This window comes from Tyto alba, unplaced genomic scaffold (assembly GCF_018691265.1).
Source record: "Tyto alba isolate M040663 unplaced genomic scaffold, T.alba_DEE_v4.0 Super-Scaffold_40, whole genome shotgun sequence".
NCBI lineage: Eukaryota > Metazoa > Chordata > Aves > Strigiformes > Tytonidae > Tyto > Tyto alba.
The window spans coordinates 28554228-28577137 of NW_024881316.1; the positions used below are offsets into that span (position 1 = coordinate 28554228).

Genomic DNA, 22910 nt, shown 5'->3' on the forward strand with positions numbered 1-22910 from the left:
TTACAACATACTTCTGACGTCCATCCAGGGCAACATATTGCAGTATTCTTCCTTTAGTTACTTTACCACTTTGGCATATAACATATTGATTGTGAGCATATTTAAGTGAGTTTGTTTGGGTTTTTGCATTTTGTATATTTAATGCAAGCTGCTTTGAACAACTTTACTACTTTCCTTAATTAAAATAAAATAAAGCAGAAAAGGGACATATTAATTTTCCTGCCAGAGTTGCATTTAGCCCTAAGCACTTTGAGCAAAGCACAGCAAGGCACAATAAGTTGCATAGTAATTCTGCCTGAGTAAAGCTCCTGATATTAAAGAATAACTGTGCATCCAAGAGACAGTCAGCCTTAGACACAGACAGATTGACGCAGCATGGTGCAACATTTTTGTCCAGAATCCGGAAAAGCCTGCTTGTGAAACTTTGGCAAGAGTAAGTCTGCACCATGTGCATCTCCTTGTAGGTTTAATTGTCTGTATACAAGCTATTAGTCTACCTTCAGGAGTTACTTTTCTTAACATTTTCTTCCTCCTTTTGCAGCATTCTGGCTAAATGAATATGATTAAGTCAAATAAATGAAAGGCAATCCATGGTAATTTGAGGCTTTTGACCAAGATGAAGCCAGAGCTGATTAATAAGATAAATAAATAAACAAACAAATAAATAAATATTTGTCTATAAATCAGTACTGCTATTCCACAGGCTGAATTCCCCAAGGCAGAGGTTCCTTTAATGTGGACCACAGTTCTCCAAAGCAAACACATTGATCTTCTGCCATCACTGCACCATAGTGCAGGCCTCCTTCTCTTGTATTCCTCATTAATTCTTCACTATACTAAATAATGGAGCTATGCTTGATGAAAAGGGATATTAAAAAAAAAAAAAAATCTAATAAACATTTGCACTGAGAAACAGTGGTCAATCCCACTGAAACTGCATGAGAGATCTGCAGCAACATCAGAGATTTCTTAGAAGAATTTGTATGCTGATTACCTAGTTACTGGAAATAATCAAAAGAATGCTATATAGATAAATCAAGACACCTACAAAGAAAAGGCATTAACTGAAAATAGGCACAATATATTTCACGTTTCCACCATGCATTTCAGTGCCACAGCACAATGAATCACCGTGATTAGCATGGTGACAGCTTCTTTAAAAGGCATATCTATCTGCCCTTGTAAAGGCATCCTAAAAAGGTTGAGCACACTGTATTATGTCCTGTGTGAGTTTATTCAGATAGTTTTACTGCATTACAAACTGTACAGCCTATACATATCACTTGCATGTGTTGTCTACATTACTGTCATCAGAATAAGTCCCAAGATATCACAGTCACACTTTTTCTTGGTGTCTAACTTTATTTTGGAATAATACAGTTTTCATGGATATTTGCTTTGGTCTTAGTTTCATATAAATCATAGTTTAAATACTCCCAATGTTCATTCTCATGTATCTGTAGGCTACACAAGGCTACATGTAGGCTTCTGCAGACTTACATGTGTCACTGCTAGCAGAAATCTTAGATATATGCAACTGTGTAGGGATGTCTTTGAAGACATGGACCATTTTGTTCTCCATATGTGCACTTCTGCAGCATGGGAAAGAACTCAGAATTGCTATCAAGTTGCAGTCAAAGTGATCTGGAATATTATCTATGCCAATACATTGCAGAATAACTCACATCCAAGGACACAGTCAAACCTCCACCTGCAAAGGAGAAGATGTGCTGCCCGGTGCTTCCTTCAAAGAAAATTTCCTGGAAGACAAGATGTTGTGCACTGATCTAGAAGCAACCGGACCAGCTGCCTGCCAGTGAGGGATTTCTCCTCAATCTGGAAGATGTTCCCTGTGAGAAACTGGGGCTGGTCCCCTCTCTAGCACTAAGGAAAAAGACTCTCATCCTCTCTTTGTGGGCTGCAGTGAGGACACAGAGCCACACGTGCTGATCTGATGCCCATTTGATCTTATTTCTACTGTGTTGGATGACATACAACCTCTCATGGTCTGGACTGTATCAAAGATGGACAAAAAAAAGGCATGGATCTTATGCTTATGCAAATATATGTTTCCTCATATTGAAATGTTTTGGAAATAGTGGATCCACACTGTCTAACTTGAGGACTTTTTTCTAAAAAAACTACAGGAGAAGAATACGTAAAAGAGCATTTTTATGAACTGAAATTATGAATTTTATCAAAATATAGCTATTTTGGAAAACTTCACTAAAAACTCGGTTTCCTCACCTGGAAATTTTCTCTGAGGTTTTTAAAAATCAGCGCACCAGAATCTCCAAAGCCATCAGAATAAAATAGATTAGGTTTTAAACAGAAGACATTCAGCACAACTTTGAAATTTCAGATCAAGGTTTCATTGTTCATGCAGGCTTGCCCCACACTCCCTCTCAGAGAAGAAGGCAGGATACAACTGTAGAAAAAGCTTACAATACTGAATTTTCTATTTGGTTTGCCTACACATTATTGCCTACACACCATCGATATTACCTAAGGCTCTTTAAATTGCTGCTTTATACTGTGATAATCAGATATATTAAGAACTTTTTATTTTAATCATTTTTAAACAAAAAAGCACTGTAGCTGTCAGCAGGGCTGCGGAGCCTCTGTGAGGGGAGGCCGGGGCTGCCCCGCGCCGGACACAGCCGGTTCCAGCCGGCTCCGACCCACCCACCGCAGGGCACGGCTCGGCCCCACAGACACCCTGGGGGCGCCTCGGGGGGAGTGTATTTAAGAAAAGGCAAAACATGCTGCGTGGAAGTGAGGAAAAAAACATGAGAGAAACAGCGTTGCGAGCACCCAGGTGAGAGCAGAAGGAAGGGGAGGGAGGATGCGCTCCAGGCGCCGGAGCAGAGGTTCTGCTGCAGGACCATGGTGGAGCAGAGATCCGCACTGCAGCCTGTGAAGACCCCACACAGAAGCCAGTTTACCCTCAAGGAGTGCAGCCTGTGGAAGGCCCCACACAGGCAGATGAGATGTGTGAGGAGGAAGGAGTGGCAGGGAGGAGCTGTTATGCACTGACCACAGCCCCCGTTCCCCACCTCCCTGCAACACCTGGGGCGGAGGAGGCAGAGGAGTCAGATATGAAGGAGTGAAGTTGAACCTGGAAAGACGGAGGAGGCCAGGGGGAAGGTGTTGTTTTCATTTGTCTTTGTTTCTCACTATGCAAACCTATTTTTAATCGGCAATAAATTAAATTAACTTTCCCCAAGTGGAGTCTGTTTTGCCCATGATGATAACTGGTAAATGACCTCCTTGTCTTTGTCTCACCCCACAAGCTTCATCACCTCATTTTCTATCCTGTTCTGCTGAGGAACAGGAGTGAGAGAGTGGCTGGGTGGGCATCTGGCAGCTAGCCAAGGTCAACCCACCACACTGAAATCAGAAATATACATTGTTCTAGAAATTAAATACAGCATCACATCAGATATTTTGTTAATTAAATAAAAAGCACTGCTTTAAGTCATCAATACAAAAATACATCACAATTGTAGAGGTTTGTAATTATACCTAAGAATTATGGAAGAGGTTAACAGATGAATGTTTATCTGTATTTTATAACAAGATTTCGTAAAATCGTAAAATAGCTCAGTGGAAGACATACCACTCCTTGTTATTTCTGCAGACTGAAAACAGTGAAAGCCTTCCCCTGCTTGAGGTTATCTAGCAAGCTTTTGATAGTGTAGGGAAACAAATTCCAACATTCTGCCAAGACAACTAATTTTGGTCTTGAAAGAGACAGGTTTAACCCCTGTAGTACATCAGTGTCAAGTGAAAGAACACCACCATGAGCAGAGTAGGTGTAGAATGGGTCATTTGGTGCAAATAAGCGATCTAGTCCAAGCTAACACATAGGGAAATCAAATCAACTCTCCAGACTAAGCCTTAGTTACAGCGATGTAAACTTCAAATAATTTAAACTAATGCCTTAGTGAATCAAAAGATAATCTGCTTCATATAAATGCTAAATCACTAACCCCTCCACCAAACCAGATCTCAGGTTTTACAAGATGATATATAAACATGTTCCTATTAATCTATATGAATCAATGTCATCTTGATGAAAATAAGGATCTTTCAGCTCTCAATTCAGATTTATGCTCATTTCTTGGGCAAAGAGCTTACTTTTTTTCCCTCCCTTAGCAGCATATGCTACTCATATCTTATTACCACAATACATCTGTCCAATATAATTTATTCTTGCAATATACTAAGCTCTTTCCTTCATTTAATGCTGCCATTACCAGTGCAACACCATTTTTTGTTTTATTCGTGTTTTAATACAGAGAAAAGAAAGCTATAAAAAAAGACTCCAAAAAAGTCTCCAGCTGATGCAAGATTGTTATAATCCTGATTTGTCCAGGTCCCTTTTGATGCATAAAATATGTGAGGAAAATCAAATGAGCTTTAGAGCGTGTATTTTAAAACTTTGCATGAGCATCCTCATTAATATTATGTCTAACCCAGCTTTGAATATATGAAGAACAGCTAACAGATTCTACTGGCTTCTTAGTTTACCCCATTGTCCCACGAATATGATTTCTCAGAGATGCTGTTCACAGGTCAGTAAGGGACAAGGCTGTAGCTTTGGCAGCAATGTGTTGAGCAGGAAGAACTACATTTATGTCTTCTAGGTGGACATCGGGGTACTCTTTCATCTGATTTTGCCTACTAGTAAATACCTCAATGATTTGACAATCTATAAACTTTTGCTAAAAACCAAATGAAAATCACACAAACATACTTTTGAAACTGACCTACTGAATACTCAGTCAGCTTTCCGAATCTATTAATTTTGTAGGTTTAGGGGAGGTCTGGTAGATCCTTTTACTTGGGCACATCTTTATTTTATTCCTCTCATATTCTGTATTACTTCTCTATAAGAGTGTCCTTCATTTGAAGAGAACAGCTGCTAGCACAGTAATGACAGTGTCCCCTTCTGTGTTGGAAACAGTAGCTAGGAATCCTGTTCTCAATTGTTATTTTTCTGTTCATGACACATCACAGCTGCATGAATAAGACCACTTAAATTTAAGCATGAAAACATTAATTTAAAATGTTTTGTTTGGAGGAATCTCTATTATTCAATATCCAATACTGTTTTGTTCTGTTCACAGATTTCAGTGTCTCTGAAAAAATTTCAAGCACGTAATCTTTGTCTGAATTCCCTTGGAGCAGGGGCGCAGGTGCCATACCCACGTAACCAGGAGCTGTGCAATCCCCTAGCCTGCAATTCCATGGAAATCTCATCTTTTCATAACCAACTGGCTATCCTGAATTGGATTCTTAATGGCCAACTACCTGGAAATTCAAGTGCAGCCTCTTTTATTTTCAAAGTAACCCATTTGAACACAGACAGTTAACCTTACTTATTATGACCATTTAACATGAGTGAAAATTCTAGAAAACAAAAAATATATTACTTCACCCTTGGGGGTTAGGGAGAAAAATGTTCATATTGTATTCAGAAAACTGGCACTGCTAAAGAAAAAGAAATTATAATGGTCGATCTCCTGATATCTAACTGCTAATAGAATTTGGGACTGAAATCAGTGAAATAGAAATTGTGCCATTAAATGAGTATTATAGTAATACTCTTTTGAAATACAGTTTTAAATATCTGAGTCGATTTCCAGGTCTCTGTGCTACTTGCGGATATGATTTCTTCTCTTTCATTCTCATGCCCAATGCAGTAGGGCACACACGGCACCTTTCAGGCTAGTTGGTTTTCTCAATGTTTCAAAACTAAAATACAAGTAAGTGTAGAATGTGTTAAAGAATTGCACTTCCAAGTACTTCCTTAAGATAGTCATAAACCAAATCTCACTAGTAGCAGTATTTTCCATATATTTTCAATTTCAAAACCTTAATTTTTGGAAGCTAATGAAAATCCGCATTCTTTATTAGGTATTTAAGTCTGCCCTTGCTTGACTACTGTTATAATTTTAGGGCTTAAATCTAAAGAAATGGAAAATGTTGTTGAAGAAGAGAGTTGAAAGTGAGTGCATTAGCAGCCAGGCTCCCTAGGTGCCTTCACTGAATTTTTCATGCAGAGTCTCTTTCACTGGACCTCTTCAGAGTCCCAGCAAACTGACAGAAGAGAATCAATGGAAATGTCTGCCTTCCTGTGAGGATAAATTCCTCTTCCTCACCAGAGACAGAAACATTTATGGACATCATCAGATATAATTTCCATCAATTTATGTTGGTAGTGTTTCTCAAATATATCAAGTCACCAACTCCTGCACTTTTATCTCAAAGATGACAGCCTTCTGCTACCTGGTAAAGTCTTATCATCCATATGTTACAGAGGAATGACTTGTAAAGAAACTGAGTGACCTGTTAACAACCAAAAATGTTTTCAGCACAGTCACATCTCCACCTTTTCACCACGGTGCCTGACAAACTCATCCTGCTCTTCTTTTATCAGGAATAATGCACATATCCTAGAATTTTTTCCCCAAATATCCAAGTAATTTATCATTCTATTATCTGCTGTTAATGCATGAGCATGTAAGTGAAATAAAAATACCTGAATCAGAGGGATTAATCTGGTAAAAAGCCAGTATGACTGTTTTGTTACTTTTCTGACAAATCATGCAAGGGTCCCACTGGGGCCTGGCTTGCAAAGATCAGAATAAATGGTGTCATTGCATGAAACAGTGAAGACTGAAGTATTTATGAACTGGTTAAATTGCAGCCCTGTGTGAGAGTTTGGGGGAGGCTGTTAATTATGCATGTATAAACTAAGAGTGGAAATTTTAAATTTACTTATCAACAGTCTTACTCACTTCAGAATCCCATCACAATGATTATTAGTCCAAAATCCACCGTTTAAGATTTTAAAATGTAAACGATTACTGAAAGGGCTTATCTGAGAATTGCGTACCCACATTTAAAAGACTTGGGACCAGAATTCGAGTCCATCAGTAGAGCTCCAGGGTCAGGCTATGGGCACTGACCGCATGGTGTGTGCAGCCACGGAGCGGGGCAGCGAGCTGAGTCGGGGAAGGCACCAGCCAGGTTTTAGCATCCTCCTTGGCAGTACCTCGGCGGAGGCACACACTGCTCTTTCCACCTCTCTAACCAAAAGTGTGTGTGTGCGTGCGTGTGAACAAATGCCTGCCTCTGCTCAAACATAACAGCATTCCTATATGAGACATGTAATTAAATGTAATGTATATGTGACCCGGTATAGGAGACATGAGATCCTAGGAGAACAAGAGGAAGCAGAAACAAATCTCAATATTACATTATAATAAATATATGTCTGTTCTTGCTTACTGGAACACAGACATATCCATAAACCCCTCATGCTCAGATCAGACACCGAGGGGTTTAATACAAAGCAGCTAGTATCTAGACAGCTTTGTCCTGTCAGGGAATCAGGAGAATGGTAAGAAGCAGGTACCACACAACAGGCACATAAGGGATCCATCAAAGTAGTACTACAACTATCTTCAAGGGACGCCAAACACAGAGGGCTGAGATGACATGCACAGTCCCAGGAAAGGGTGTTTCTCATATTAGAAAGCACTTCCCTTTTCCCACAGGGCCTTATCCCAGAGCCCACTAAAACCCAAGGGGAAGCTCATAGTCGTTTTCATCTAGAGTACACCCAAACTGTTACTACTACTGCTTTCTTTATAAGGGAACATAGCATTCTAATATTGACATGAATATAGTAAGAACCTTGAAGCTCCACGATGGTCTGAACTGCACCAAAATCTACAGGATTTTAGAGCATGGCCATGGAACTGCCCTCCCAGCCCTGGAGCCTGTCCAGGAAACTTGAAGAACATCCAGAAGACTGCACAATGCTGCTAGATACTATTACTGACAAATGTCCTATGCCATCTAACTTCTCTACCACATAATGCATCAAGAAAAATTACATCTAAGTAGGTTTGCAGGTATTGTTAGCTCACCATCCAAAATTTGGATTTTATCTGTTTCATTACCCTGCTGAACCCATTTTTCAAGCTGCAGAATGAACACTAAGGACAGTGGTTCACCTTTGCTTCCTGCTATAAAAACAAGGTCTTGCTCAGATGGTGCTTAGTTCCAAGAGGTCCTCATCCTTCATCTGCTTTATAGGCACTGCTAGAATGGAAATTATACTGATAACAGCCATCCTGTTCTGCAGTTATATTGAAGAGAAATGTTGTATCAGAATTGGTTGCAAAAACCTTGCAGGTACTTCTCCCCTCAAAAGAGGTTATTAATTTGTTCTGAACTGAATCCATTTTAGGAATCCAACATTTAGATCAGGTAAAGATCGGCTTATCAAGTTTGTTAATCTCTCTTTGGCTGTAGGTCTGATTTAAGAGGCTCTTAGTGGAAGTTAGTCTTACTCCTAGCTCCAGATCTTTTCATACATCAACCTCAAAATCCCCAAGTCATGTTAATCAACAAGTTATCTGGTGTGCTTTAAAATGGAACTCTGAAATGGTACACTCAAAGAAATGGAACTACGCACATGCACAAAAAAGTAAAAGAATTTTCAAAAAGGCCTGTTCAGCTTGTCCCTGTGTGTTTTTTAAAAAGTCAGTCTCATCAAAGCTGTGGTTTGGAGTGTGGCCACAGAAAGAGCCAAGTCAGCACAACTGGGTGCACTTTGGGCAGGGAGTGGGAAGAAACAAGTGTCTGTGGGCAGGATGTGAACCTCTTCAGATGAATCTGCTAAAGGAATAATGAAATGGTGCCACAACTTCAGTTAAAATATGAGGGAGATAAATGCTTAGATGGCAGTTCAGAGCAATAGTGCAAATTAATTGTCGAATTGTAAGGCATAATTTAAGCTTTTACTAAGTCTATCAAAATGTATACAGGCTACATATTTATGAGAAAAATACCACTGATTCCATATAATCAATAAATCGAAAGTTCCTATGAGATTCAGCTATTTAGCCTGTCAATCCTTATGATGTTACCATATTATTCTCTTGGTTTAAGATGTTTTTTCCTTTCAGATGCTACTATGTCTGCACAAATGGGAAGAAGCCAAATGATTGCACTGAGGAAACAGGCTGAATAGATACAAAATGCTATCAAACACATCGAGTGAACAGAAAAAATATGCCTTTAATTTCTTTTAGTTCTTGCCTATTATTCTATCAGCAGTTGGGCGGGGGGAAGGAAAATAAATCAGATGCAAGAATGAATGTCTGGATTACAATACCCAATTTAAAGAGCCACTGATAAAATTTGTAGGACTAAAAATGCATGGAGAAAACTGGGATTAAAAAATCACCTATGGAGAAATTTATAGAATAGTCCACTAATTCTGTGCCCTCTCCTATCTATGCAGCTGATGTGAACAGTGAGGGAGGCTTGGGGGTGTTTAACCCAGGTCTCGTCTCTAAAAGGAGAGAGCCAGCACAAAGAAGGGCTTTCTAAGAACAAGCACCTAACAGGAAAAGCACGATTCCCTCAGAAACAAGAAATCTGAACTGGGGGAACTCTTCAAAGCAATGCCAAGCTCACTGCCCCTTCCCACCCCGCGGCAAAATTTCCACAGGAGATGAACTACCACTGTTTGGGTTTCCTTGTCGTCAGGTAGAGGAGCCACAGTGAGGGAGTTACCGTGGCTGCGTGCTGAATTAACATCTGATCACCAACTCCTGTTTCCCTCTTTGATCCTCCGCATTCAAAGCACAGGACCCCACCGGGGTCCTGGCAGCAGGGGCGCGAGGGGCCGGCACACTGCTCCCCGGCTGCACAGCCGGAGGAGCACCGTACGCCAGCTCCCCCCGGCCACACGCTCACCAGCTATGCCACCCTTCACACTGGGTTACGGGAATATTTATCTCAATGTGCCTGGCCTGCCCTCGCCCCTCCTCTCTCCCCAGGTAAAGCACATGAGGTCTGGAAGAGCTCTTCCTCTTCGTGAACTGCCATGAGGTTTTTCTCCCAGCAGAAACCGTACCTGGATCTGACAAGTGAAAAAGCAGCCTGATATTTTCTGGTCTGTGTTATTAAATGGTGGGTTGCCCTTATCATGATCCCAGTTCAGCCAGTAACTGTTTTGCCAGTAGAAGCATGTTCAAGCCCTAGATACCAAGGATTTGATGATGACAGGTCACCTAGAAAATGAACTGAAATTTATAAAGGATGTTGTTGCTCTCCTGTCGAAAGACAGAGTGGTTAAGAACTGGGAGGACAGACGACACGACTGTTTTCGCAACACGGTACTATACAGATCAGCTAAAACTTGAACCTGGTAACAAAGAATGCCTTTCTCAGGAATTGCATGGAAATGCATGATCCTTTAGTGATTTTCTGCTTTGGATCTCTTTCTTGCTTTCTTTTATGGGCAATGGACACCTTTAAATCTTTGACTTTGATACTGGAAGTAATTATTGCTACCACAAATGCTGCAGTAGCATTTATTAATTGCACATTGTTCCATGTTAATACCGACTATGATGCAGTTTCACTCCCCTTCAGTAAAAGAAATCTATGAACTACTATCTGGTTTTCTCTGTGTATCACTAAATGCTCTACTGTGCAGGTTGCCTGACGGTAACAGACTTGCTGCCCTATTTGTACCTTGGTAATGTACCGCTAAGAGGAATTAACAGCTTGCTAAGCAGAACTACTTTGCTGCTTTCTGTATGCTTTACTGGCATTCACACTGTCCTGTATGATTTTCAGGCTTCAATTTCAATTTTGCAAGCACGTCTGTCAAAGACAATTAAAATATGTGACGAATATAATTCGTATTGGACCAATTCATGCAAGTCTTTCATTGTTGCAGGCATGAATATTTTATATTACACAATATGAAACTAAAAGCAATTCAATTTGATTTAGCCATGGGGTCTCCAGTCAAGAATGTGTGGTTTCATACATACTCTAGCCCTTTGCACTGACCTTGGACAGATTTTTTGAAGTATATATAAAAAGAAAAAATGTACTGCCTGTGGTATTCAAAGAAAATGAAGCTGGCACTCATAGACCCTGTGCTATACCAAATTGTTATCAGTGAACAGAACTTCTTTTTAAAATGAGTGTAAAAAGCCATATAATTTTCCTTTCTACTCCAGAATAATTTCTCAGGATTTTATTTTTGAATAGCAACTAGGAATCATGGAAATGTGGTTCTTTCCTTTGTGTGCATATTTAACTCTCTTTATATTCACATCAGAGACATCTGGTCTACACTCATGAAATCTGGTCTACACTACACTCATGAAACTTCAATGTACAGAAGCCCAGTTATTTGTGATTTTCCCTGATGTGCTCCAGCTCAAATTCAAGCCTTTCTCCTCAAAAATAGAATCAAATTATTAACTATATAAACTTCTTGCAATGAGGAAGCTAAGAGCATAAAATTATGTATCTAAGAACAAGAATTCCGAGTAAATGGCTCAAAAAGTTTTCAGAAATATATGACTGTGATTTCTAACATATTTACAAAAATAGAATGTAACAAATAATAGGGAAAACTTATGGAACATAAATAATTTGACATAATCTATGATACAGAGTTGTATGACCCCTGGATATATAATTTAAAAACTTACTAGATAAAGCAAAATTAGAACACTTTATCCTCTGTGCTATGGTCATTCCTCCTCTATATTTGTTAAATTCATTTAAGAACTGTATATACTGTTTTAAACACAAAGGATGGAAAGCTTTCATTTATATGCCCATCAGCACGCTTATTACCCCAATTATGTTGATTATCTTTCTTATTAATTTTTAATTATTTTATTATTTTTGAAAAGCTCCTGCCAAATCTGCTTTCCTTTAATGGGAAATTATAAGAGAGGTGCAAAACTGGTAGAAAATTATTAATGTAATTTTTTTGAAAGTAAAAATTTCAAAATAGTAGCTGAACTACAAAAAGTAGTGACTACACAATCATTTCTTTATGTTTGTTCTCTAAAAGATGCACCCTGAAAACCGTTCAATATTTGAAATTTGATCAGCTAAGCTACATGACAGTTGCATGCCTGAATTACAGAGCATGTAATTTGGTCTCTACATTCAGTATATGTCACTTTCCTTCAGCTTTTGCTTAAGATGCATAAATGAAATCTGTGGAAATCTCTTAATTTTTCTAGATCACTTTAAGAGGCATTTACAGTGAAATAACTTCCATGAAACATATTAAGCAGATCTAATTATGTAATTATTAGACCCAAATAGCCTTTATTCTGTGGCGTTTTTGCAAAAGCAAAGGATAATGTCAGGCAGAGTGCTGCTGTTTAATATGCTTATGTGCTGAAGTACCTTCACCTGCCTTCTAGCATTTAAAAATATCATGTTTCTTTCAAAAAAAGGATGCCAGTAGTCACCAGCTTTGCTAACCACACAGATTTTAAACAGTTAGTAAATATTGTTTGACTGTTTTCACATTTCAGAAGATATATTTTAAAATGGACTGCTCTGGGCACTACATGATCACGTTGATCACTTGTTGCTAAATAAAAAGGATGTAGGCTGTCTCAAATGACAGGGAAACATGACAGATATGGATCCATGAACTAATTATGAGCAAATGCAAGAGCTGATATTAATGCATGCCTGTAAAATAATAACATTGGTACTACAGAAATCAAACCTTCAAACTTCTCCACAGAAGTGAAAAAGCAACAGTAATTACAACTTGTGAATTGATGACAGCCAGCCTGTACCTTTGCTTTTATTTCATACACACTTCACTTTTTTTCCTTTTTGGCTTTGTTCCTGCATAAACTTTTAAGGACCAAGCTATTTTACTTGAACATCAGAAACCTATACTGGCAATTACAAAATTATTGATTTTTTTTTTTTATAGGCATATCCAAAACTAGAAGGGATAATACTGGGAAAAAAACCCAAGATCTTTACTGTTGAAAAGTTTAAGACATGGGAGGGAAAAAATACATACAGAGAACACTTCTCATATCCAAATATTTCAAGCCATCTGAACACTGTTCACTTGCTGCAAAGTTGCCAATTCTAAAACCAGAATTGAATGAATCTTACTAAAGGAGACCCAGTAACCCAGTAATCCTCTAGAACTCTGCTAAAATGTAGGTTTCTCTAAAAAATTCTTCTAGCAAATCTTAACCCTTATTGTACAGTTAATGTTAGCTATCCGAAAGAGTGCATACTATGTGTGTGATCACAGCACTTTTTTAAAGCTGTTTAAAGAATATTTCTGTTCGATAGCTTTTTTGTTAGCAATATTTCTATAATGTAATGGTTCCTATCACTGTGCAGCAAATATGTGGGGCTTTTTGCTCTTACCTCATGTAGTGCACTTGATAAGGGGTACTACTGAATCTTCTGCACGCTGCATTACAAAGAGAACTGTCTTTTTGTAAGGCATTTTCTCTCTGCTGCTTTCACATAAAATAAAGGCTCTTGTAAATGGATGTATCTGACTGTATTAATACTCAAATGAAAACTGAAAGCCTTCTACTTTATCTGAAGTATAACTCCCCCCCAAAATTCTTGCCTTTCCAATTGTGTTCGCTGTAATAAAGGTTAATATTGAACTGAACTTAACGTATTCTAGCATCACATGTTAAGTTCCAAATCTGTATGTGTGATCTATTCTTTTTTATTGTTGAAATTAAAGGATAGGAAAAAATTTTGGCAATATTGTTAAAAACAACAGAGGAAAAGCATTTTACTTAAAGACAGTTCAAATCTATTGCTTTCATGAGGAGGAAAAAAACCCCATGGTGCAAAGTACTGGGGGGAGGGAAGGGAAGAGCATCTGTTGAAAATTAACTACTTCAACCTTAATTAACACATAATTTTCTACCTGATGAGATGGTGTTGTAGAAAGTATAAATTGAAGGCACGAGAGTAAGAAATGAGTCATCTTTGACTTACCGTTTCAAAGACTATGGCTGTATTGCAGTCAGCATCCAAACACAGAGCATGAAGCTTCTCACAAATCAGAAAAAATATACGATCAATGAACAAATCAAATTCATTGTAAAAAATAAAGGCCAGATATTAGAGTATGTATCCAAGGGTCTGGTTAGTCACAGCTTTGACTAGCCTGCTACAGAGCTCTGCAAAACAAGTATACTGCAGCAGTGTGGCAAGCATAGGATTGCAATGCATGTCCCATATATTCAAGCATAATAGAAAACATGGTCTGGAGCTTATTCCATGTGGAAGTGGGGTTTGTTTTATGCAGGCAGAAAAAAGAGGGTTTATTTTCCCACATAATAGAATTAGAAATGAAGATTTTTCTTGATTATTGTACACAATAATTCCCCAGGATATCAGTTACATAAAGCAGGTGCCTCTGTCTCCTGTTTCCCAGATAAATGCCTGTAATCTCATTTCACAAATGATCCTATTTAGACAGGAGCCACCTATTGTGATGATATCATTTGCTCTAGTATCCATAAATGGGCAACTTCCTACCAAACGTCATGACCACTGACGACACAATTCTTTATAATATTGAGTGGGCAGGGTGCTTGATGGGGTCCCATCAATCTACAGCAGCTTCTGCTGATGTGATATCATGAATCCTGCATAATCATCTAAAAGGCTGAAAATGAAGAGAAGTATTAAACCTGTCTGGTGGAGCTCATTAAAAAAAAAAAAAAAGAAAAAAACAACAACAAAAAAAACCAACCAACCAACCAACCAAACAAAAAAAAACCCACCAACACCGAAAACTGGAAAGAAAAAAAAAATCCTGGAGAGACAGTAAAAGAAAATAAAACATAACTACATATCAGTGGCACCTTTTCAAATGCCTTCTGAACTCACAAGTATACTGGCAGGTATGAACAAAATCACTCTCAGTTAAGAAGTGTAGATGTCAGTTTCTTTTTAACAAATAATAAAGACTGTATATCCTCTTTCCTTGCAAATGCAAAATATACATTGACAGCAAAAAGGACCAGTGCTTCAATGATGTACAATTTAGCCCACTCCTGGTGAGTATTTTTAGAATTAGCAACCGCTTGTCACAGTAGCTTGGAATATGAACTCTGTAATAAAATATCCTTAGACTGTTTGAAATCCAGTCTGCTAGACTGATTTGCTTCAAGCTGTAGCTACATAGGTTTTGTTTCTCAAATCAGTGTTTTCTTAAGAAAAAGATCATTCAATTAAATATACATATTTGGGAAATGTTATGATACTCACAGTTAGCTGAATTTAGTTTTCATCTGCCTGCTTCAACACATAGAGATTTGAAGAGAGTTAAAGGTGATACAGGGTTCACTTGCTTCCCCACCTTTCCCCAAGGGACTCGGTTGTGCCTAGTGGCTAAAGCAAATTGCTTGAAAACTTTGTATTTAGTATTTTTCCTGGCAGAAGTTGGTAAGAACTTCAAAAGAAGGTCCCCAGTTTCAAAAAAATTACCTGAGGGCATTTTTCAACAGAATTTTCACAAATCTTAGTCTACATACTCCTGCTTTGAACAGACTGAGCTGCATCTAAACAACTTCTTAATACACAGACAGAAAGGCATAACATTAGGATCCATCCACATTACTGTTTGGACAATGCTCACCAGAATGCCAATCAAGCTGGGGTTTTGGAGTAGAAAACTTTAAAGCTTAAAAGCACAAAACCCAAGAGGACTTTATATACATTTCCTCTGATGTGGTTCAATCACAACAGAGTCCACTTTTCAAAATCCAGCCCCTCCATTGTAGACATCCCTTGTTATACCTTGCATTTACTTCATAGTATCTTTAGGGCAGAGACCACACTTTACTAATTACTGTATTACACACAGAGAGGGTCTCAAACACAAGCAGTGTAAATGTTAATAATAAAAGCAACTCTTTTAGAGTTGACTACTACCACAGTGACTCATATCAGGTCTAGACAGGGTGAAAGCAAAATTTGAGCACAGCATCCATGGCTTCAAGATGTAGCAGTGCTGTCAAAGCAGAAAAGTCAATGGGTTTTCTAAAAGCACCCTAAAGAGAACAACTCTGTCCTCAGAGATTGAAAACAATGGAGAAAACTATTTCAGAGCACTGAATAGCCATCTAGACACAAGCAGGTGTTTTCTCCCTCCCTTCCTCCCTCCTGTGCTCATCTTCAAGGTAACACTAGGTGATCTCCCTAGACATGCTGTCTGGGCAAAGACATAAGCATAGCTTTGACCCTGGGGATCATAACCTCTTCATTTCAGTACTGGGTGGAAGTAGAAAAGCATATACTCTGTGTGTCCAGATGGCATAAATATTTTCCGTGTGTTTCCATGACAAAAGATAAAGATAACACAAGAAACAGAAAGTGGAAGCGTGTGTGAGTGTAACTCGGATTGATGGTCCAGAAGTTTCTCTCTTGGCTAGATGAAAGATGACGAAATGGGAATGAGGAAAAAAAAAAAAGGTGGAAAATAGCTAAAAAGAATATTCATCACTTCTCCATCAAATTCAATCCTGCCTTGGGAAATGCCAAATGTCACATTTTCTTGGTAATGTACAAAGACTTTTAAGGCTGTTCCAGGACATTGTAGGAAAACGTGCATTTACTTAAAACAATATATTTTTTAGCAGCTGAGCCAAAGGATGTCACCACTCTTCCTTAACCTAGTTTTGAGCTTACCAAGAACACAGTGATGAGCTTAGAGCACAGCTTTCCCATGCAGAGGAGCATGTTAAACATGGTCCAGCGGAAGATGCCCTGACGGTTCTGATCTTTGCTTGAAGACCTCTAGGTTTTCTAAGAGATAGTGCTAAAGAGAATGGACCATCATTCCCAAATGGTTCCTATTTGTGTAAGGAGATACTGTGAGAAAGTGCCCCAATGATATTACTATCTCAGGAATGGCCTGAAGCATTGTACTGAAAGGACAAGTCACTCCAGTGAAAGGAAAGCTCTTCTATTTTATCCAGGAGAGACTATCAGAAGCCACAACATCTAATGTTAAGTAAGCAAACAGTGGACATCTGTCAAAAGTGCAGACCACACGACAAAAAATACTAACCCTCCTAATGTCTTTGCTTTACTTCTGGGATCATAAAAAAACACCTGATATCCTAACAAATAAGTTTAAATGTCCTTAGAACACCTTTGAAATTCCTACTGGTCTTCCTTTTATTGGGCTTATTTTTTCTAGCACACTTGGAAACTAAATTTCTCCAGGCATTAGGGCCAGTCTATAAATCTGCAAATTCCAGGGCAGAAAATAAGCAGACTGGATCTTCTTTAAAACGTCTAGACTTTCCACTAATTAGAATTGAAACCGTAAAACACCGATGGACTACTGAAACTCCATTCTGACAGGTAGGAGACAGAAAGATGCTACCTTCTAAGACACCTACTGATATTTTAGTAGGTAGTTTCTTTAAATTAGAGATGGAAGGAAATCTTTTGGTTAAGTGAACTCGTCTGCTGACTGGAGCAGCAAGAAACATTGCCATGTCCAGTAAGTGTGACTGTAACTTACATTAATTAGTGGGGAAACACAAAACCAAAAAAAAATTATACTAAAACAAATTGCAATTTTTTCCTTATAAATGGCAAACAACCAAACCAAACAGTACAAATAAAAAGTGAATTCTTACATGTCATTCTTTTTGAGAAACAGAGTAGGAAAACAGTTACTGTAAATTGTGTGATTCAACAGCCCTTGTGTGTGTTGATTAACAAGGACCATGCACACTAAGACAATGAAAACCTTATAAGAACTTGTGCGTCCACTCATTCCTACAGCAAACAAACAAAATTAAGGAAGAGTCTTGGACATGGAAATTTCAGTCTGCTACCATTTCTAATGTTTGTAGCGAGGATCAGGAATTCTAAGGGCTAAAAGTGCATCCTCCTTCTTTTAGCCAGGTCTACTTGTGTCTAAAATCTCTTGAGGAGCTGAACCTAACTGATAGGACACATCGGACAGATATTACTTCAAGATGCGTTACATTGTTGTACTTAAGCAAAGACTCTTCCTTAAATACCTCTGAGATTCATCACTATTGCTTTTCAACAAGGCCATGGAAAACTCCAAAGGGGGATTTCAGCCTTGTAAGGCCAAATGTAATTTGTCATAATATAATAATGATGATGAAGAATAATCTGCAGTTTTTAATTACTTGTCAAAATCCTATTACCCAACAAAAAGCTAGAAATATCTATTGCCAATATCATACTTAAATAAATTCTTAAGAATAATAATCACAATAAATTATTATTTAATGGCTAAAACAATCAGGAAAAAGTGATGTTCATAAATTTATTTCTATACCACCAGCTGCAATGCTGGTATCCCAAAGAAAACATGAATGTTCATTTTAATTTCACACTCCATTAGGAATACAGGTATAAAAAAAAAATCTACTAAATAAAAAGTGACATGTTCTGATAGGAAAACACATAATTTTAATTTCCATATCAAAATTAACATAATTGAGAGCAGAAATGTTTAAAATTTTTAAGGAGGATTTGCTTTGTTTTTTAAAGCCTGATTAGCCCAATTGTTGATTGATAAGGGACAATGATGGTTTGCATCTGGCAACCCTCCTAAATAAATCACCATTGTTTGGGAGACAGGAAGAAAGGGATAAAAAGTTCCATATGATGTTATTCTGCCTCTGAAACAGTGCATTTTACCAAGTCATTCTTTTTTCAGTGGAACTCCCTGCTGCTTTGAAAGGGAGCTATGCTGAAACATTTATGGCCCAGAAATTTGTGCAAAATACTGTTTCATATAAGCAGTAACTAAATACTCTCTTCTACCATAGACCTCGATACTCTAGGATGCCTGTTAGAAAGAGCCAAAGGTCAGATGGCTGGCAGGCTTCATCCTTGTCACCTATAAATCTTATTCTTAGAGCATTTCAGATCAGGGTTCTCTATAAATTATAGCTATTGTGACAAAACATTCCCATTGGCAGACAGGTGATTTATGGACATAGTTTTATTCATTGAAGATCAAAGCTATTAAATGGTCCTAACATTGACCAGCAAAGCTATGGTACAGTCATAAACCTATGACATTAAAAAAGAGGATTCTTGCAGGTTCAGATGACAGAAATACTTTATATTCTGATATTACCAAGGTGAAAGATGCATCTGTGAGCAGGACAGCTTTGTGAACAACATTCCCTTGCTCATTTGGACCAAGACTGCAAAAACTTCCAGCTACCCTTCGATACAAGTGTTGAAGAATGGCAGTAATAACAACAAAGAGAAAGACAATCCTGAAAGACCATATACCAATAATAAGACAAAAAAATGTACCATTAATGCCTTCTTTTAAAGACAAATGTCCCCAACATTGGACACATTTAAGATTCAGCTGGACAGGGTGCTGGGACAACTTTTCTAGACCATACTTTTGCTAAGAAAGTTTGGACTAGATGATCTTTGAGGTCCCTTCAAACCTGGTAAGAATTCTATGATTCATTGAGACTGCTTCAAAAAGTTCACTTTTTCCTTCTTACCAACATCTCCAGAGGACTTAATTTAGACTTACCAACATCTCCAGAGGACTTACTAGCCTACTCTTTCTTTCTTTTCAGAACTTCCAGCCTTTTCTTTGAAGTAGCATTTTCAGAATATACCCAAGAACTTGGTATCTCAAAATGATTATTGGAAAAGAAAAATACACAGTAAACACCTGGTCTCCCGGTAGAGATATGTAAGTTTACAGCTGTTAAGAAGTGTCTCAACTTTGCACTGTTAAATTTTAATGAACTTTGTAACAAGGGCATTATTTTTACCAAACTTGCAAATATTTTTTACAGTTAACACTAACTCAGAAAACATTGGTCTGAGAAAATCACTGTAGACTTCCTGTTTTGAGTAAAAATAGTTACCAGTGACTTGTGATAAATGACAGGCTTCTACCTTTCTATCTTATTGTTTTCTGATCTGTGTCCTATGACAAACTCATTTCTTTCACCTGAAAACCTGTGTTCCTTGCCTTGAATTCCCATTCCCCTTCCTCTTCTCCTTCCCAATTTTTGAAATTCAAACAGACAAAAAATGATGTGAGGCAATCTTTTGCTATCTGGTTTTGGATTTTACACGTTCCTGGTGTTTTTGAAAGATGACCGGTAGACTTTATGACAAAACTGAAGATGCAACTCTGTGTAATCATTCTAGAAACTATGGAAAAAACATAATGAAGAGGAAGGACTTGAGGATGACCAAAGGATGACCAGATTCTGGCTAAATCTCACATCAAGGAATCTCTTCTCCTTTGAGAAGCTGAAAAACCTTGTTCATCTTCAGATAGTACAATTATATTGGCAGTTTGTAAATGTGATCAGTAGAAGCACTTTAGAGAAAAACACTGGGACAAGAATGCAGACTTATGACATGTTAATGTCAGCTGTGTATAAGGAGGGAAAACATTCATTTTCTTTGAAGCTAGAACCTCAGTCTTCACATTTTACTTCAGTGCCCATGAATGAAAACAATGAAATGTGAAGAAAGCAATGGCAAAGATTGGAATGCCTTGGTTTGAGGTTTTAAATCTTAAATGCATGGCATAAATGCTTGCATGTTTGGACAGAGCACTATAAATAAGCAAGAATAGTTTGTTCCTACGTGTAAGGGGATTCAACTACAGACAAAACATCTTTTATACATATGTGAGAGCTGTACTGAAAAAAGCTTGCTACTATTTATGCTCTTGTGAGACCCAACCTGCAGTGCTGTGTCCAGCTCTGCAGTCCTCAACGTAAGAAAGACATGGACCTTCCTCAAGCAGGTCCAGAGGAGACCATGAAGATGATCAGAGGGCTGGAGCACCTCCCTTCTGGAAATGGGCTGAGAGAGTTGGGGATATTCAGCCTGGAGAATAGGAGGCTCCAGGGAGACCTTACAGTGGCCTCCCAGTACTTAAAGGGGGCCTACAGGAAAGATGGTGAGGGACTCTTTACCAGGGAGTGTAGGGATAGGATGAGGGGTAACAGTTTTAAACTGAAAGAGGGGACATTTAGATTAGATATAAGGAAGAAGTTCTTTACTGTCAGGATGGTGAAACACTGGCACAGGTTGCCCAGAGCAGCTGTGGCTTCCCCCTCCCTGGAACTGTTCAAGGCCAAGTTGGATGGGGCTTTGAGCAACCTGGTCTAGTGGAAGGTGTCCCTGCTTGTGCCAAAGGGGTTGGAATTAGATCTTTAAGGTCCCTTCCAACCTAAACCATTCTATGATTCTATGACGCACTTATAATACAAGCTGAACTTCTGCTTGAAGAATAAACAAGGATCCAAGGTTTTGGCCCACGAAATATGAAGACTATGACTTTCAGATTTGGCTTTGTGTAAGAAACCAAGGAGAAAGCATCAGAAAAAACAAAAGCAGATAAACAAGATTTTGGAGAAGCAGGGAGAGAGACGTGTGTCAGCAGCTGCAGACAGCTCGAAGGCTTTCTCAGGGACTGGTGAGCCCAAAGGAGGCACCTCACACATGCGAGGCTCCAAGTGGCAGCACTGTCTCCAAGCCACAGCCAGGAGAAGTAGACAGCCCACAAGTTCTCATTAACATTTCTTGGCTATTTACTAATAATAACAACAGGTAATCTTGATTGTCCAGTGTGTAAACAAAATTCTGCTTCACTTAATCTATGCTTTGTGCCTCCAGTATGCAAATATGCCTACTATGTAAGCTCAGTATTAAATGTGTGCTGCACCGAAAGAGCTGGAGTACTGGAATTTGGATCTTTTCAAGCTGAAACTTGTTGTGGGGTTTGATATCATGTTCAGGTCCTTGTTCTAGCTGATACACAGTGATCTGAGATGACAAACTTTGTTCTGAAGACGAAACAAAATCAAGTTCTGTAACCTCAAATGTTGCCATAAGACAAAACAGTTGTCTTCTGGCCATATCTCATCATAGGCACTGGCACTAATCCATTTCCAGGCATCACAGCGCATAAACTCAGAACTATTATGGACTCGATAAAGTCAATCAATACATTAGTTAAGTGAGATGGAATGATTTAGCTCTTAGGAAAAAAATGTACGGCTCAGTATTTTTCGTTGCTGTTTTTGAGCATCTCAGAATAACAAATCTCAAGAAAACTGAGTTCAGACAGACAACCATGCCTTGGTACATTCACTTGAAATAGAATCAAGAAAACAAAGACTTTTTGTTCTGTTTAAATAAGTTGAGGTGTCTTCAAAGCAAGGACCACTTCTTAATATCTGTTGTACAAAACCCTCTTGAAGAGCTTGTTTTCTGAGACCCTGCTTCATACCGAATATGTGAAACAGCTTGACAACATACTGGTTTTGTCCCCTACAAATTTGAAAAGTCAAAATCTAAAGTATTTGTGTATCACTGGAGAGTTTTTCAAAGGTGGAAAAACCTACAGTACTTAAATTACTTTTCCCCAGTGCCAAATCTGAGCTAGATATAAAAACATAGTACAGTGGTAATGGAAGGAAATGTGGTACACTGGATGTCACAATATGCATTAAAAATACATTTTGATAAAAATTCTCTTCAATCCTACTTGTTAACTTAAAGTAATAAAGGTAAACAGCTCCATGTATTTACACACATTAAAATAATCAATAATGTATGTTGATTTGTTCTGATCTTTATGGGGCCTATTTTATTAGCGACTCTGCCTTTTATTTCAGAAACTAATTGAATTACATCTAATGCTTCCTTTTTTGGAGGAAAAAAAAATATTCACAACATGGGATAGGTAAACTGCATTTTTGTAATGAAAGAAACCCCAGAATACTTTAATGCAATTATATACAATACTCAATGTTGCAATATTCAATACTCAAATAAACAATAATTTCACATAACAGCACTTAGATCTTCTGCTTCATCAGCGTACATTTTCATTTTGGAGAACCTTGCTCCCATCCCAAAAGAAAGTTCCCAAGTTGACATGAACTAAAACTTTAATTAATTTTTTTTAAGCTTGAATAAATCCAGAGGCTTCTAGCATAAGCTGTGGCAGTTAAAATGTGCAGTGAAAGAACTGTTTA

The 22910-nt window shown here is 38.2% G+C and overlaps 1 protein-coding gene across 9 annotated transcripts in view; it reads right to left on the reverse strand.

Annotated features, from left to right (window-relative positions):
- Nucleotides 1–22910, reverse strand: part of DLGAP2 (DLG associated protein 2) — a 477131-nt gene that overhangs the window by 320549 nt on the left and 133672 nt on the right. For 4 of the 9 annotated variants that reach the window (XM_033009921.2, XM_033009919.2, XM_033009917.2 and 1 more), the window contains exon 1: nt 13855–14027. The exons of the other annotated variants lie outside the window; for them this stretch is intronic. The gene's annotated coding sequence lies outside the window, so the exon portion shown is untranslated. Of the gene's footprint in view, nt 1–13854; nt 14028–22910 lie in introns of those variants that run through there. 9 annotated transcript variants of the gene reach the window in all.